Source organism: Lissotriton helveticus, chromosome 7, assembly GCF_964261635.1.
Source record: "Lissotriton helveticus chromosome 7, aLisHel1.1, whole genome shotgun sequence".
Lineage (NCBI taxonomy): Eukaryota > Metazoa > Chordata > Amphibia > Caudata > Salamandridae > Lissotriton > Lissotriton helveticus.
The window spans coordinates 574088997-574106051 of record NC_136068.1 but is presented as its reverse complement, the minus strand read 5'-3'; the positions used below and the strand labels follow the sequence as shown (position 1 = coordinate 574106051).

Here is a 17055-nt window from a genome sequence, read left to right as displayed (position 1 = left end):
TTACCGTACGGGGGGCCCTTTACAGCCCCTGCTGAGAGTCGCCTGCGGTGCAACATAGTCTCTACACATAACCTCACACGCCACAATGCCTAACACCTTTACAATACTGATACTCAATGTGCGGGGACTCAACAACCCAGTTAAGAGACGAGCGATCCTCTCTTCTCTGGAAAGTACACACGCGGACATCTGCCTCCTTCAGGAGACGCACCTGCTGGCCCGGGATTGTCACAGGCTCCGTGCGCGGGCGTTCCCGAGCCAGTACTTCTCCTGCGGGGCCAATAAGACGGCCGGAGTTGCCATTCTTGTAGCAAGACACTTTAAGGGAGAGGTCCTCCACAAAATAGCAGAGATAAGGGGCAGACTCCTGGTGTATCGTGTTGTCCTGGGTGGAGTGACCTTTACGATAGGCTCTTTGTACAGTCCCAATGAGGGTCAGGAGAAATTCCTACATGCCGCCCTTACCGAAATAGCGGTGTCTCCGGACAGACACATTATAATAGGCTGGGACATGAATGTCGTCTTTGATGTTGCCTTAGACCGGTCTTCTCCACACACTTTCCATGCTAGAAGCCTCTCAACCGACTGCACTGACAGATTGCGGGACCTTGATTTAAATGACCTGTGGCGACAACGACATCCAGGGGAGCGAGAATATTCTCATTATTCTGCGGCACATAAGTTGTACGCCCGCATAGACCACCTCCTAGTGACAAGCCTGGTGTGCTCTCTTACTTCGGCGGTGAATATGGGTGTCATAGCCCTATCGGATCATGCCCCTGTATCCATGACAATTACCGCTCTGCCGTCCCTACCGCCTCCCAGAGTGTGGCGTCTTAGGGACACGCTCTTGCATAGACAGGCTGTAGTGAAACAGGTACAGGAATCCATACAGGATTTTCTACGACATAACGCGAATCCCGACACCCCGCTTGCAACCCAGTGGGCCACGTTGAAAGCTGTCCTTAGGGGAGTATTTATAGCGATCTCCTCAGCTGACAATCGCTTACGGAAAGAAAAGCGTGAGGAACTCACTCAGAAAGTGCAGGAACTCGAACGCGTGCATCAGCGGACGGTAGCCCCAAGAGTCTGGAGACAGCTCAAAGTGGCCCGAGAACATTTTGCAGCCCTCGATAATGACCGGGCAGAATATGCGGCATTGAGGCTGAGACACGCCTATTACACGGGGGGAGATCGGTGGGGGCGGTTACTGGCCAGTCGGCTCAAAGTAGTCCACCAACGTCAAAAGGTGAACGGAATCATACGCACCGATGGCTCTCCGGTGTGGGAGGACGCGCAAATAGCGGAGACCTTCCGCGATTTCTATGCTGATCTTTACAAGGGCACCCCTCCAAATGTTGCTGCCGCGACCAAGTATTTGGACTCGGTCACACTCCCGTCTCTGATGCCCGAACAATCGGAATGGCTAGAGAGGGACATTCGCACTGAGGAGGTGGTCGCTGCCATTGCTCGGCTTAAGGTGGGGAAGGCACCTGGGCCGGACAGCTATTCTCCTTCCTTTTACAAGACTTTCTGCACCACCCTGGCGCCGTTGCTCACTCGCCTATTTAACTCATTTGCGGACCCGGGGGCCATCCATCCGGATCTCCTGCGCGCCTCTATCTCAGTTATTCCAAAGCCAGGCAAGGACGGTACTAAATGCGGGGCATATCGGCCAATTTCCCTCCTTAATGTTGACATAAAACTCTACACCAGCATCCTCGCCACACGTCTGGCTGCCCATCTGCCGGGCTTGGTGGACTCCGACCAGGCGGGCTTTGTCCCGGACCGCCAGACAGTTGACAATACTAAAAGGGTAACCCACCTGATCGAAAAGGCCTCCTGAATACATGGGGAATACATGATATTGGCGGTCGATGCGGAAAAGGCATTCGACTGTGTCCACTGGCCCTACCTAGAAATGGTGCTAGCCAAGTTTGGGATGGGGGAGAAGTTTCAAACCCTAATCTTTAACTGCTACAACAGGCCCTCCGCAGTAGTGAGAGTCAATGGCTACACTTCAACCACGTTCCCCATCGAGAAAGGGACGAGACAAGGGTGCCCTCTTTTGCCACTTCTCTTCGCCCTTTATAATACCCCTCGCGTATTGGATCAGGCAACGTCAGGATTCTTTGGGCATCAAGTTCGGAGGCGATCTCCACACCATCAGCCTCTATGCAGACAATGTCCTACTCGCCCTGGACCATCCACGGACGGCACTGCCAGCGTGCGTTACCGAGCTTGAGGCTTTTGCCGAGGTGTCCGGCTTCAAAATGAATACGGACAAATCTATAGAATTAGACTTGTCTCTTACGTCTTCGACACGGGCTTATCTACAATCCCTCTTGGCCGTTCAATGGGCCACAGAAACTGTTTCATACCTTGGAATTCAGCTCGCCCCGACCCTGGCTGGGATGGTCGCAGCCAACTATAATGCACTGCGTGCCCGCATCCGCGGGGAGCTGGATCGGTGGAGGCATCTTCCCCTATCCTGCCTGGGTCGCATTGCGGCAGTTAAGATGACCATCCTACCATTCTACCACAGGTCCTGTATCTTTTCCGTGCCCTGCCTCTCCGGCCTCCGGCGGGCTGGATACGTCAGACCCAATCAGATCTAGCCAAATTTATTTGGCAAGGTCGGAAGCCCCGACTAAAGAGGACTCTCGGCACTTTGGCTCCCGAGGACAGCGGCTTGGGGGGTCCCTGACCTGCGTAAATACTACCAGGCGGCGCAGATGCGCTATCTGGTGGAATGGAGTAAATGGGAGTCCGACAAGCACTGGCTCTTTCAGGACCAGGCGGTGGCCCGGCGACCGTTGCAGGAGATACCATTTCTGCCTCGGAATTATAGACCTGCCAACCTCTATGCGTCCTCTATAACCCGAGTCCCCTTGCAGGTATGGGACGTGACTAATACACTTCACGGCTTGACTACGTTCCCCTCCCCACTTACACCTCTGGTGGATAACCCTGATTTCACCCCCGGAATGGCCAAAGGAGTCTTTGCATATTGGAGACCAGCAGGTTGCGCTTCCTGTATCATGTGATGGGGTGCTTCCTTTCCAGCTCTTCAAACAAGAATATAACCTCCCCGAAAAAGAGCGTATGAGATATCTGTAGGTGCGTCACTGGGCGTTGCAGCCACAAGTACGAGAATCGGCCGCTAGGAAGTTCACTCCATATGAGAAGTGGCTTTTCTCGCGCACTTCCAACTCCAAGCTCATCTCTGATCTCTACAAACTGATACAGGCACCAACCACACACATCTATAACCCGAGTAGGTTGCGATGGGAAAAGGACCTGGGTAGATCCCTGAGTCATAAGGAGTGGGAGAGCATTGCATATAGGGCTAGGCACTCTGCGTACCACATGGGGCTCACCGAAACACTCACAAAAATATCACTATACTGGTACTACACCCCCGAGCGGATGTCCGAAATGGATCCTTCCAAAGACAAACTCTGCTGGAGGGGTTGTGGACACACCGGGACTCTGGTACACATCTTGTGGGACTGCCCGTTCATAGGCTCGTACTGGACACATATCCTAGATGAAGTTGACACGCACTTCCAGACAGAAATACCACGCTTTCCTGCTTATATACTACTAGGCCTCCCCTAACCTACCCACTGCGCTCCCGCAGGGGCCGTCAAATGGCCATAGCCCTTGGTTTGGCTTTGCAGAACATTCTGGAGCACTGGCGTACCACCATTGTCCCTACCACCAAAGGTTGGCTTCACCGGCTGCGGCATGTGTTAGGCATGGAGAAACTGTCACTCACCGTAGCAGGGAAAGGGGACCAATTCGAGGAACTCTGGCAACCTTTCAGAGCCTTACTTCTGACTGAATTTACAGAGATAACCTGCCCTAAATATCTCCGATTGTTGTGCCTAACGACACCTGTAGCCACGAACCCTGCGACATGCGAGGCATGAGAAATTCAGACGTTGGGGGGCGTGGCTACGCGCGCAGCAAGACTGGCTGCACTCTAGCGGAGCTCCGGCGTGATCCCACACACTGGGGTTAATTTATCCGACAAAATCACCGCCTGGCCGGCCAAAACCTGTAGCGAGTGGCCATGGGGCGATGACCCAGCATCGGGCCGAGTCTTGAGGTCCAACTAGTCCCGGAACCGCACCGGCACCTGTGCATCCGCCGTAGCTGAGGAGGAGGTCACAGACTCGGCGAGCCCCGTCAGGCAAGTCCGGGGTCGGAACCGGAAGTGAGGGCCGCGCGGACGAGGCACCCGGAGGTCTGGACGGAGGTGGCGGCGCTGGGACACACAACCAGTGACCGGTCCTCAGCAGACACGGAGAGGCGGCGACGGCCCGACTGGCTGCTCCCAGACAACGGTAGAGTGGCGCAACAGCAGAGGATTGGGGTCGGCATCCGGGCTGCCACGTTCGGATTGGACACGAGGAGGAGCCCCTCCCCCCCCCCGGCCTGCACTTGCGGAGTGGATCGACATTGAGGAGAGCGGACCCGGGGGATGTCTGGACACCCGATGCGCTAACCGCCCACCCGGATCCCACAGAGCTGCACTCGGAGGACTCGGGCGCCCAACACCGCCTGCAGCGGCCCCGTGCGGTGAGTGACGCGGCGCGGGGCCTATCCAGAGGACCCTAAGTCCGGTTGGCGCCGGGCGTGGATTCCCCCCTCCTGACACAGCGGAGCCAACGGGCTCCGGCTCTCAACGCACCGCCAGCCCGATCCAACCGCTGGGCAGCCAAACCGCCACTGACAGGGCGCCCTGGAGGCTGCGTCCATAGCCCACACAATAAGCCAGCAGTGGGGAAGCACCAGGGGGCGCCATCGACCAGCTGGTAGGCCGGGGAATTGACTGCCCGCGACGACCATCATCTGATGAGGCTTGCTGGGGGGTCCCACTGCTGACTACGTCCACAGAGCCATACGGACTACCCAATGAGGTGAGCGCCGAAGGGGGACATTGCCTTCTGCATACCGCGTGCGCCACCGATACACACAACTGGACACTTGTAGACTCCGGAGCCCTTGAGGTCACGGCATCACTGGGTGCCCGACACGACAAGGGGAAGACACGAATCCCGAGCTATATACACCCGCGGGGGCAGAGCAACATATCACATTACCTTGGCCGGAAACCGAACCGGGCGGAATCGCAGCCACCTCTGGACCACACAGCGACGTGCGCAGCCAGACCCCACGTGAGGCTCCACGGAGGACACATCCAACACCTCTCACTCAGGGAACACTGACGACGTCCCTGCCAGTGGCCCTGGCAATCAGCACCACCACTGACCACCACTCCAACCAGATCTTCCACGAGCCGGATCCCGCCCATGTCTGGAGGTGCGGGGAAACGTACAGGAGTGGGGAGCACGTCCTAGAAGGGCAAAATGGACAAGGCGCAGAAGCAGACGGACGCGGACCCGGTAACGGCCAGACTGGACTCGGTGCTGGCAGCCATGGAACGCCTGGAAAACTCCATCCAGTCCACTCGGATGTCCTTGGAGGCAAAAATAGACGGAGTCGCCATAGACCTCACGCACCTGAAGGAGGACCACAAGAAGCTAGCTGAGCGCACCAAAACCCTGGAAACCTCAGTGACTGGCCTGGAGCCTCGGGTTGCCCAGTCAGACAAACAGATAAAAGACCTCCTTAACAGGGTGGAGTTCCTGGAAGACAGGGCGGAGGATGCAGAAGGACGGGCGAGACGCAACAACGTCCGCATAGTGGGTTTGCCCGAAAAATGGGAAGGCAGAGATCCGACCAAACATGTGGAGGAATGGCTGCGCACCCTGTTGCCAGAAGACACCCTCTCGCCACACTTCGTGGTGGAACGAGCGCACAGAGTCCCGACCAGGCCACTCCAAACCGGCTCTAACCCGCGCCCTTTTCTCATCCGCATCCTGAACTACAGGGACCGGGATGCTGTCCTGAGAGAAACCCGTAAACTCGGCGCCATACAGGTGGAAAATGCAAATATAATGTTTTTTCCGGACTACACGATTCAGGTGCAGCGCCAGAGACATTCCTTCCTGATGGTGAAGCGGAGGCTACGCCAACTAGGAGTTACGTACTCCCTCCTCTTCCCTGCGAAGCTCAGAGTGATAGCAAATGAAAAAACGCACTTCTTTGACTCCTCGGAAGATGTGGAAGCCTGGCTGGAAAATGGGACAGACAAGAACACGGAGAGATCGGGAAACCCGAACAGGCCAAGGAGACGCAGGAGATCCAAAAGGAGACGTGGCGCCAGGTCACCCTCCCCTACGGCCAGTGGCACCCAACACAGCGCGAGTCCGCCGGAGGAGGAAATGCGACGGGAACAACAGGAGGCCCTGCGGATGGTCTCGGAGCTCAGCGGCTCCCCGCCCCAGTGCTCCCCGCCTGCCACCAGCCCTGGGATGTCACCGAGCGACGACGAGGAGATCTATGGTCTTCCGGACTCACAACTCTCAAAAGGACTGCCGGATATCACCCCACAAACGTCGGACCTGTATGGCTGATGGAGAGCCACACCCCGGCACTCACAGTGCCCTGCTCCACTCTCCCTCCCACCCACTGCCCCGACACCTGCAAATCAACAGTCCTGAAGCACTGGAGGGAGATGACCGGGAGATATCGAACAGTCGAGTGAGGCGGAAGCATTGACCCAGCTCCTCCCGGTGGAGGCGGACGCTGAACACGCAGTAAGTTGAGACAATGCCACACTTGCAGTAGCCTATCGCGGAACAGACGCCCTGTGGCACTCACACCTCATGGGGCACAACATTGCAGGGGTCCCTCTGGGTGGGCGATGGTCACTAGCTCCAAACATGGATAGAGTAGTGACCTCATGACTTTGTGGACACACTACTTAACAGGCGATGGGCCCGTCCGATGGCCACTTGGACCTATATTTCTCCCCCCCCTGGAAGGGCACTCACGCTTTCACGTTCGGCTGACACTCGTTAGCCACCTAGTCTGCGTGATGGGCAGCAACACCCCAGAATGGATTGTTCGTACTTTTTGTAGAATGTTTGGACGGCTGCACGTTTGGCAACCGACCCTATGGTATTTTCCCCAGTTAATGTTAACCCTCCTTCTCCCTATTGTGATATGCTGCATACATGGCCTGAAGAGGTGCTCGCTAGACTTTTTCCGGTGTTATACGGACAAATGTGGGGATGTTCGGGGATTGGATGGTGGAGAGCTCCTTGAGAGGGTGTGCGGAACGGTGGGAAGAACGGGTGTAATTGACTTGTTGAATACTGATGGCTGATGTCATAATGTGCACTTGGAATGTACGCGGAATACATACGCCCTCACTTAGGTACATGATATATTCATACTTGAAGAGGCACAAAGTGCAGATAGCACTTCTTCAGGAGACACACCTAACGGCCCCTGAGGTACACACCCTACGCAGGCGGTGGCGTGGCCAGATTTACGCGACGGGGTTCTCCTCTTACGCCAGGGGGGTACTGATATGGGTGAGACCGGGGATCCCGTTTGAAGTTGTAGACTCACACATAGACAAGGAGGGGAGATTGGTGGCAGTGAAGGGACGCCTAGATGGGCGACCGCTGGTACTAGCGTCGCTCTACGCCCCCAACACAGATCAGCAGGGTTTCCTCAAAACAGTGTCCACAGCCCTAGCACATTGGCATGGGATCCCCTGGATATTGGGGGGATTATAATTGCGTATTGGACACCACACTGGACCGCTCATTCCCACCGCTACCCAATGCACCGGTAGTGGGTGCCATGAAAGCTCTTGTAGCCTGGGCCTCACACTGGAACCTGCATGATGCGTGGCGCCACCGGAATCCAACAGCCAAGATATATTCGTACTACTCAGGAGCCCATACCCTGCACACCCGATTAGACAGATTCATGCTCACTGATGACCTACTCCCGTTAGTAACAGAAGCACACTACATGGGTAGGACACACTCCGACCACAATCCACACGTGCTGACTATCTCATGGACAAGCGCTCGCCCCCCTGTCCCCAATTGGAGACTGCAGCCAGACCTCCTGCTGGACGCACCCTTCCGGGATTCACTGTTTACACATATAGTGCATTACTTCGAGGAAAATGCAGGCTCTGCCACCTCTCCACAAATAGAATGGGAGGCGTTCAAGGTGGTCATAAGGGGACAATGCCTGGGCACGCAGGGGAATCTCAAGCGACAGGTGGAGAGGGACCTACAGAAGGTAGAAGAGGAATTGAGCCGACATGAACGGGACTCGATTAGAGGGAACACCACTGGGCTCCAAACTGCGCAGGCGGGTCACGAAAGATTACTAGAGAGGCTCAGATGTCTGAACTATGCGGCTCATGCGACGCGTACACACGATAGGGGGGACAAACCCGGTAAGTTGTTATCATGGCTCATCGCCAAAGAGGACCGGACGACACCAGTCACGAAAGTGCTGGGTGCAGATGGAACTCCCTTACACACACAATCGGAGATCCATGGAGCGTTTACCGCACATTATAAAACACTGTATCGCTCTTGCCTGCCTGCCCCCGCCCCGGACACGGAGGAATATCTCAGCCAGGTACCGCTACCGTCACTCAACGATGCCCAACGCGCTGCCCTAGCGGCGCCCATTGCCCCAGAGGAACTCCGGGAGGTCATAGCGGCGCTTTCCAACGGAAAGTCCCCCGGCCCCGACGGACTCCCGGCGGAGTTCTATAAAGCATACAAGGACCTCCTGATCCCTGAACTCATTAAACTGTATGAGACGGCATTGGACGACCCCTCCCTGCCTCCTTCTCTGAGTGAAGCCACCTTGGTCTCCCTCTTAAAACCGGGAAAGGAGGGGTCGCTAGTGGGCTCGTATAGACCACTCGCCCTCTTAAACACTGACTATAAAATATTAGCCTCCACGCTAGCGAGGAGACTGGCCCAATATACGCCTACCCTGGTCCACCCTGACCACAACGGGTTCGTACCTACACGCAGCACATCACTCAATATCCGCCGGTTGTTCAGGGTGCAGGAATACGCGAGGGTACCTTGGCCACAATCGGGTTGCATAGTCTTAGATCTGGAAAAGGCATTTGACTCGGTAGAGTGGCCGTATCTCAGAGCGGTTATGCAGAAGTTTGGTCTGGGCGACGCATATTTGGACATGGTGGGACTCCTATACCAAACACCCACCGTTCGGGTCCGGATAGGGAGCCTCCTATCGGACGCCATCCAGGTAAGGCGGGGCACGCGACAGGGCTGCCCGTTATCGCCTCTGCTCTTCTCGTTGGCCATGGAGCCGCTGGCGGAGTTGCTGAGGATGCAGGGTGCCGAGTGGGGCATCCCATTGACAGATGGCGTACACGCGGTCTCACTGTATGCCGACGACCTGCTCCTCTACGTCAGGGACCTCACGCGGATACCCCCGGGGCTCACCGGTGCCCTTCGCGAATTCACAACCCACTCGGGACTGAGGGTCAACTGGGGGAAATCTGGGGTTTACCCCTTTCACCCAGATATGCAGGAATGCGCAGTGCAGTTAGGGGACACGATGCTGGCATGGTATGCCGGCACCTTCAAGTACCTGGGCATTCACATTTACAGGAATGCGGCGGATGTTTTGGATGGAAACCTGATTCGGGCCATTAACTCACTACGGGCCCAGATTCGTTTCTGGAGCACGCTCCCGCTTAATGTCCCGGCCAGAATCACCCTGTCGAAAATGATAGTCTTACCTAGACTCCTTTACTATTACTCGAACATACCGGTGTATGTCCCTGCTCGGGTCTTCAAAGACCTGGAGACCCTAGTGCGAGCACTCATATGGAATGCAGGGAGACCAAGGGTGGCCCTGAAGAAATTGTATGCCCCGACGTCCTCGGGGGGACTTGCGGTCCCGAACCAGGAACATTACTACCTCGTCGCGCAGCTCCAATGGGTGGTGGCCTGGCTCGCGGGTAGAAACCTGCACGACACGGCCTCGGCGACCCCGGCCCTGACTCAAGCGGAGGCTCTCGCAAAGTTCCACCCCCTTAGCGGCACAACTCGCGAGACGCAACTGCACCTCGCGGTGGCACTACGATGCTACAAGCGTGCACTAAAATTAACCAAGGAGACTACGCCCTACGCCCCAGCCCTTCCACTGGAAGGAATGCCCAGGCCTGGGGGTGTGGTAACTGCAGCGCGCCTGCACGACTGGGTGCAGGTGGGACTTGAGACAATGGCGGACCTGTATGACGACGGGGCCCTGATCCGGTTCGAGGGGCTAGTAGAGAATCCCGGACTGCCAGCGGGACAGTTCCTGTTCCATGCATCACTGATCCGGGTCCTAACGAAACACTGGGGTGACATGTCTGAGGAACCCAAGACACACCTCTTGATACAATACTTACACGTTATGGGGGCAGGGTCGCACGTCATACACTGCCTAACACAAGCGTTGAGGTCCCACACTACAAGCTCACTACAGTCACTTAGGGACAGGTGGACAGCTGACAGGGGGAGGGACTGGTCAGACAAGGAGTGGGAAAGGATCCTGGAAGGACCACAACACATTCCCCGCAACTCGAGGTTCAGAATAATACAGTTCTACATCACACACAGGGCATACCTGTCCCCGGACAAGATCAACCGCTATTTTGGCCTGGATACCTCCAGCTGCCCACGATGCGCGCTGCTAAACGCGGATCTCCTACATATGCTATGGGCATGTCCCAAATTACGGACGTACTGGCACGATGTCACCACACTGTTGACGAAAGGGACGGCAATGGAACCTCGTCACGACTGGGACACCTGTGTGCTGGGCCTCCTTACCAGAACAAAACACAACAAAGCCCACACGAGGTTCTGGGATCTGGGACTGATAACCGCCAAAAGGCTCATAACACGTCACTGGAAAGCCGCGGACCCACCACTGACGAAACACTGGAGTGCCTCCCTCATTTACTGGGCAACCGCAGAGGGCACAGTATTACGCAGGGAAGAAACAGCAGGGCGGAGGGCCATACCGATAGCCCAGATCTGGGAGGGCTTCCTACAAGCATTCATCAGGGCCTGCCACGATAAAGGGGTGATGTGAGATGATAGCCTGATAGCCAGCTCGCCCCCCCCCCTCCCCCCCAATGGAGTGAAGGGACACGTTTGGGTAGGAAGATGCGTAGCAATGGGGAGAAACGAGAGCCGCGCACGTCCGGACATGAGCTACCAACCCCGCAACCCCTCTCTCGCCCCCCGACCCCCCCCCCCGGCTTCCTCCCCCCCCCCTAGCCGGAAGGGACCACACACACAGCCGACTCCAACAGTGCAGCCCCTCCCAGAGCCTTAGAGCTACCACACACCACCCGAACCGCCGCCCCGCGAGCACTAGACGCCAGCACCCTGCGAGGCCACTCCACCCGGACCTAACACGTCAGGACTCATACTGCAGCACCCCCTCCCCCCTCCCCGAGTTAAGGTTCATTACACCCCCAATTTCTTTCCAATTTCCCCCGGTTGGGTCAGAGGCAATTGCAGCAACTGTCGCCCCCCAGTTGACCGCGCTGGATCTGCCTTTCTCATGCAAACTTTTTACTTTTTACACACAACGACCAAACACGAGATTGTAGCACACATGGCAGCCCCTGCCGCAACCCTCTACCACACAGCGACAACACTCTGAACATTCTAGCCGCCCACGACACTCATATACGTCGCCCGGAACCGGGCCTGGTTGGTTACGTACATAGTTGAGGAACAACACGCTACATCACTGGCCGGAGGGTTGTAGACAGCAGGGGTACAGCTGGCCAGCAGACTGTCCGCCTTAAGGGTAGGGCCGGATATACTGGTAGGATCGACACTGCGAAATAAGCTGTAATACAATGATGGAGTGTCCATTATGGTGAATGCAGTGACTCTCCCCAGGACAGCTGATGGTGCTATTTGCTAATGAGTGCATTTATTGGGTTTCCAACCGTCGTCAACATTCGCTCAGATATTGTACGAGCTACTCAAATTGTTGTTTCCCCTTTGAATTGCACACACGAGAAATGTAACTGTATGTCAAATGTTTCAATAAATCAGATTTAAAAAAAAAAAAAAGAGAAATTCAGACGTTGAATGTCTGCACCATGGAGAGATTGCCGGGAGCTCTGGATTGGGCGGGGGGAGGGGGGGAAGAATGGGTGATTGGAGGGGGGGGGAGTTGTGGGTGGGGGGCTGTTTTTCTTGGATCGTTTTGTTCTATTGTTCTCTTGATGCAGTGCATTTTTCATTTCCATCGAGCTGGACATGGCGGTTATTGCCAGTATTGCCTGGCACATTGTGCTTCAACAGCAATTACCATCTGTATCTGGTATGCTCGCAATGCTATTTGTATTTTCCTGCACTATCCTTCAAAATAATAAACAGATTTAAACCAAAAATGTAAAGCGCATTAAACCATAATAATGGTCGCACCAGGTCAATAACACTGTCATTAGCTGACGCAGGATGCGCGTTGCTGTTTCAAACAAAGACAAGACATGCAAAGGAGCCTTTGGAGTTCACCTGTAAATAAAATCTTCCCTAAAGACATCATCAGAACCGCTCAGCTATGTCAGTGGGAGTGTGGGCGCGTGTTTGCTGTGTGCTTGAGTGATGGCACATTAACCATAACACCGCGGCTCGGAAGATGGTGTGTATGCTGCACTATGAGATGTGTTTCATTCAGCAAATATGCAAACTGTAATGTATGCCCAGATGCTCCTCTACCAAAGAAGACAGGAGCCAGGATGAAGTACAACTCGAGTTTAATAGATAAATGCTCACAGGAGGGCGCCGGGACGTCCGGTGCCCTTGGGGTACTTTCTCCGACTCGCGCTGGGTAGCGCGATCAGAACATGGTCAGCGACTAGCTGCCGCCTCCCCCCCAATCCGGCACCCAACACCCAGGAACGTGTACACGAGACGTCTTTACTTTTTGGAAGGCGGGCGCTAGTCGCCCGGCCGTATTTATTAAAGTATGAAATTAAAAAAGGTTTTTAATTGCATAATCAACAATTTATACAAAAATCAGCAGGACATTTAGATACACAATTCTTATCAACAAGTTTGAGAGCCTGACCTTAACAAAACTCTAATACATGTTGTTTCCTAACCGAGACTAAACATCCTCATCTTGATTTTTGTACATTTCTGGCCATATGGCAGGGTCACTACCGGTGTCAGGTCCTACAAGCTGCGCCTCCCCTAGAGACGTGCGCATGCGCAGTGTTACCCCGGGAATTGCCCGGTCTACGCCCTGAACTCCATTTACCCACTAAAGGAGGGCCCTTACTCTGCGCCGGTGGCGTCATGAGTCCACGCGCGCGGGGTGGCTACCAGCCTAAGGAAAGCGTGAACTACTCCTACCCGCGCTCCTTTGCTTTGCAGCATCCATTACCTTGCCCCTGGAGTTCTGGGAGTGGCCCGCAGGCCCCTCCCCCTGGGCGGGAACCTCCATAGGATGATGCCCGCCCCCTCAGACCTCAAATATGTGCTCACCGATAATGACCTTACCGCCACAGGCCAGCATTGTTAACCGACGATCTAGCCTCCCCCTGCCTAGACCTACCCTAGAAAGTTCTCACTTTAGCAAAACCTTCCAACCAGGCCCTGACATCAACAGACCACAAGCCCCTTCCTTCCTCCGGCAAATGGACTCCCCTCACCAGGTAGGACAAATACACCCATGTTGGATCATCTGGAACCGAGGGAGGCTTGACATAATTTGTCCCACTGTGCGTTGATCCTCTTTATCGAGTGATTCAACGCCCTGACCGGGTCCTTGCCACCACGGGATAAGTTGAGACCCTACTACTGTGCCACCCGAGCAAGTCCTGAAGACCCACCCCCAGTGGAGATGAACTCATCAATAAGTATTTGCCCCGCCAGTTTGGCCAATTCAGTCCCCCCTAGGTGAAGTATCACAGTTTGGCCAATTCAGTCCCCCCCTAGGTGAAGTATCACAACTGAGCTAAAAGTCCCTGAAAGAAGTTCCTGAACTGACCATGGCACAGACCCTCAAACCAACTCTTCCCTGTCCTGCGTCCGGCCTGTTGCTTGTGCTGGCACATTGTAGCTCCTCCACTCCTAGTGATGAGTTCCTCCCCTGCGTGACAGGTTTGAGAAACTGCAAAACCAGGAAAAAACCAAGAAAACCTAAGTGACAATTCCCACTTCCACCTTAGGGAATGGGTAGCACTTACACCTGCCAGCAATACTCGGGCCCTTGGTGTCCTCTTTCTCGACGTATTCTTTGCTTTTGACGTCCACCTGCTGTTGCTGTCGCGGTGTGGGGCACTCCTCAGACCTCCGCCATGGACCCAGCCGTGACTGACGTAAGCCTCCCTTGGGCTGTCCACCTGTTGCAGCTGTTGTGATGTGGAGCACTCCAGGTATCCACCCCGGACCCGGTCATACATAAATTGAAAAGATAGACACACACCATTAGTGTTTCCGGTGATAACTGCTGTACACGCGTTAGACTTACATTATCATCAATTGCTATGCTTTAGACAATCTCAGTGCCAGACTACTACACATTAACACGTCGACAGTAAATGTTTAAGCATAGCCTCGCCTAAGTTTGTCTGTTTGCTAGTGCAGCCTCTATGTCGTTAAGCATAGGATCTGCGCCGCCCCAACCATGGTAGGCTGTAAAATTGGCTTCCCATTTTCACAATAATTGTTACACAAGAAAGTTGAGCTGTAGGCGAGGACATCGCCTCTTAATCCTGATTTTCTACCCACGTCTCTATTCATAGGGTCCATGTGAAAAAACAAGACAGTCCACTTAACAGTGCAGCCTCACGGTCTTTAGCTAAAGGAATTAGCACAGCCCTACCTCTGTCAGGCCATAAGCTGGCCCAAGGACCCTTTCCGCTCGCCACTTTGGCTTCCGGGAAATATCATCCCAGCCAACCGGACATGATCACATGCATCCCTAGAACTATGTGGTGCCGCAACTAGGCTCTTGGGCATCTTTTAGGTGTGACATCAGGGTCTGTATCATTATCAGGACCCCAAGTAGTCTTTCTACAGGCTCTAGGCCCTGTCTTCATGCCATTCGTGGTTCCTCCCCCATTTTATTAATATATGGCTTTGTTACACCCCTAGAGCTCAACGTATATGGTGCTAAATTACTGTGTGCTATATAAGTTTTCACACTGTAATTATTTGCCATTAAATCTCATCAAAGGCTCAACGTATATTGTGCCAATGTACCTGTGTGTTAAATAAGTTTACTGACTGTAATTTCTTGTTTTTAGCCTCGGAAAGGAACTACAGGGGCGTGTTTAGAACAAATACATATCTTTGTTGTTATACACCTGTTCTTTTCATTTACACATTCATGAGATTAAAGACTGGTAAAACAAGCTGCTCTATATTCCCTCAAGACCTAGCCCGAGGGCTGCACGCAATACAGCTAACCCTAGGATAGCTTACTAATAATGTTGATTTTAACCTATCATCCATGAAGGGTCGTTTGGACAGGTGCAATGTTTGGACTGGTGCCATGTCCCCCCTAGAATAGTGAACAGCACCTCATACAGTGAGTTCCTCCACACTGAGATAAGTCCATTGTGTGGCTTTCCGCTTTGGCTTGCAAAGGAAAGTGGGACCTGGGAAACTGGCTTTCTCAGTCTCGTCAAGCCCTACCCTTAGATGTCGTTAATCCCCAGGTAGACCCCAAGAGAAGGTGGTATCCCTATTCGTGAATGGTTCCATGATTGTTCTAACTATCACCTAGCAGACACCAATGATAGTCATTCTCAGTGTCAAAATTTGACTTATGTCAAGGGCTGTTCCTTGCTAAGAGAAATACGCAGCAACCATGGCTTGGATAAAGAATTGCAAGTGCTTAGAGGACCTCAATCAAGCAGCCCAGGAATGTCAACATCTATCCTATTCTCCAGGTGCAATTTAATGCCACCCATGTAGCGTGAGCTCTGATTTAGACAATGAGTGTTCCAAAACTGAACTCATCAACTGAATGACCTGAGGTCTTGAGCGCCGACCGAGCGACTTTTGGGTAACTCACAACCCATGGTGGGGACCCGTCCCATCAGGGAGCTGCGAGTGCCTTGTGAATTCTACAAAAAGTACAACCCGAGCATTTTTTTAAAAAACCCAAGCTCCATATTGATCAGTCTCCCCCCAGCACGTGGATGCGATCCCGTTGGTGGGCATCGGTGACTTTGTGTACATCGGTTCACATTGCATGCAGTGAATACTGCCGGTGCTAATTTAAGATAGATTAAGTGCCACAGTTTTGGGCTGACTAGACTCTTAAATGCTTGAAAAGCTGGGGAAGTGTTACTTGACCACATTTGTGTTAAACTGGTTACTGGTGAAAGAAACTTTTAAGGTACAAGTCTAATCTCGGCTAGAAAGGCCGCAGCATGCCCCCCAATAACCTTGATGTACCAATATAACACAATAATATATCACAGCCCAGCTGCCTTGTTGTGACAGCACAGCCGCACTATTACAGTGTCTACTCCGGTTTTATGTGCCCTTAGCCAACCCCCTGATGACATTGCAAATTGCGTGAAATCTTGTCCCTCGGGATACCAAATCACATGAAGATGAAAAACGTTAGCGTCAGCCTTAAAACATTCAACCAAGCTATATTTCCATCGTAATCATTCACCTGCATGCGCAAGAAAAGTATTGAACATGTTACCTTAATACGTCATATTACGATATTCATAGATATTGATTTAGTATGTCTCCGAAGCTCAACAGTGGTGTGACATTTCAGATCATTCAGAAACATTTCATTTAAAAATGCAGTAAACCGTAATTTACTCGAAGTTGCAAAAGTTAAAAGTTCCACTGACAACGTGGAGCACGCCAAGCCTTGTACTAAAAAGGTGGCAAGCTGGGAGCGTGTCTCACAGGGGCATGGCCGATGTAGTTGAGGGCATGTAAAGCGCACAATCACCCGTAAGGGTCTCTAGGCGCTGGGGGCCGTCGTGAAGATTAAGCGAGCTATTGCCCAGAGTCACATGGTGCTGGGCTAACCTGCCGCCGGAGCCGGGGATCGAACCCTGATCCCCAGATTCCAGCGTCAGTCGCTCTGGCCACGGCGCCACACTACCCTCCACGT

At 53.7% G+C, this 17055-nt stretch overlaps 1 protein-coding gene across 8 annotated transcripts in view; it reads left to right on the top strand.

Annotated features, from left to right (window-relative positions):
• Nucleotides 1–17055, top strand: part of LOC144768773 (uncharacterized) — a 9320023-nt gene that overhangs the window by 8708665 nt on the left and 594303 nt on the right. The window lies entirely within an intron of this gene.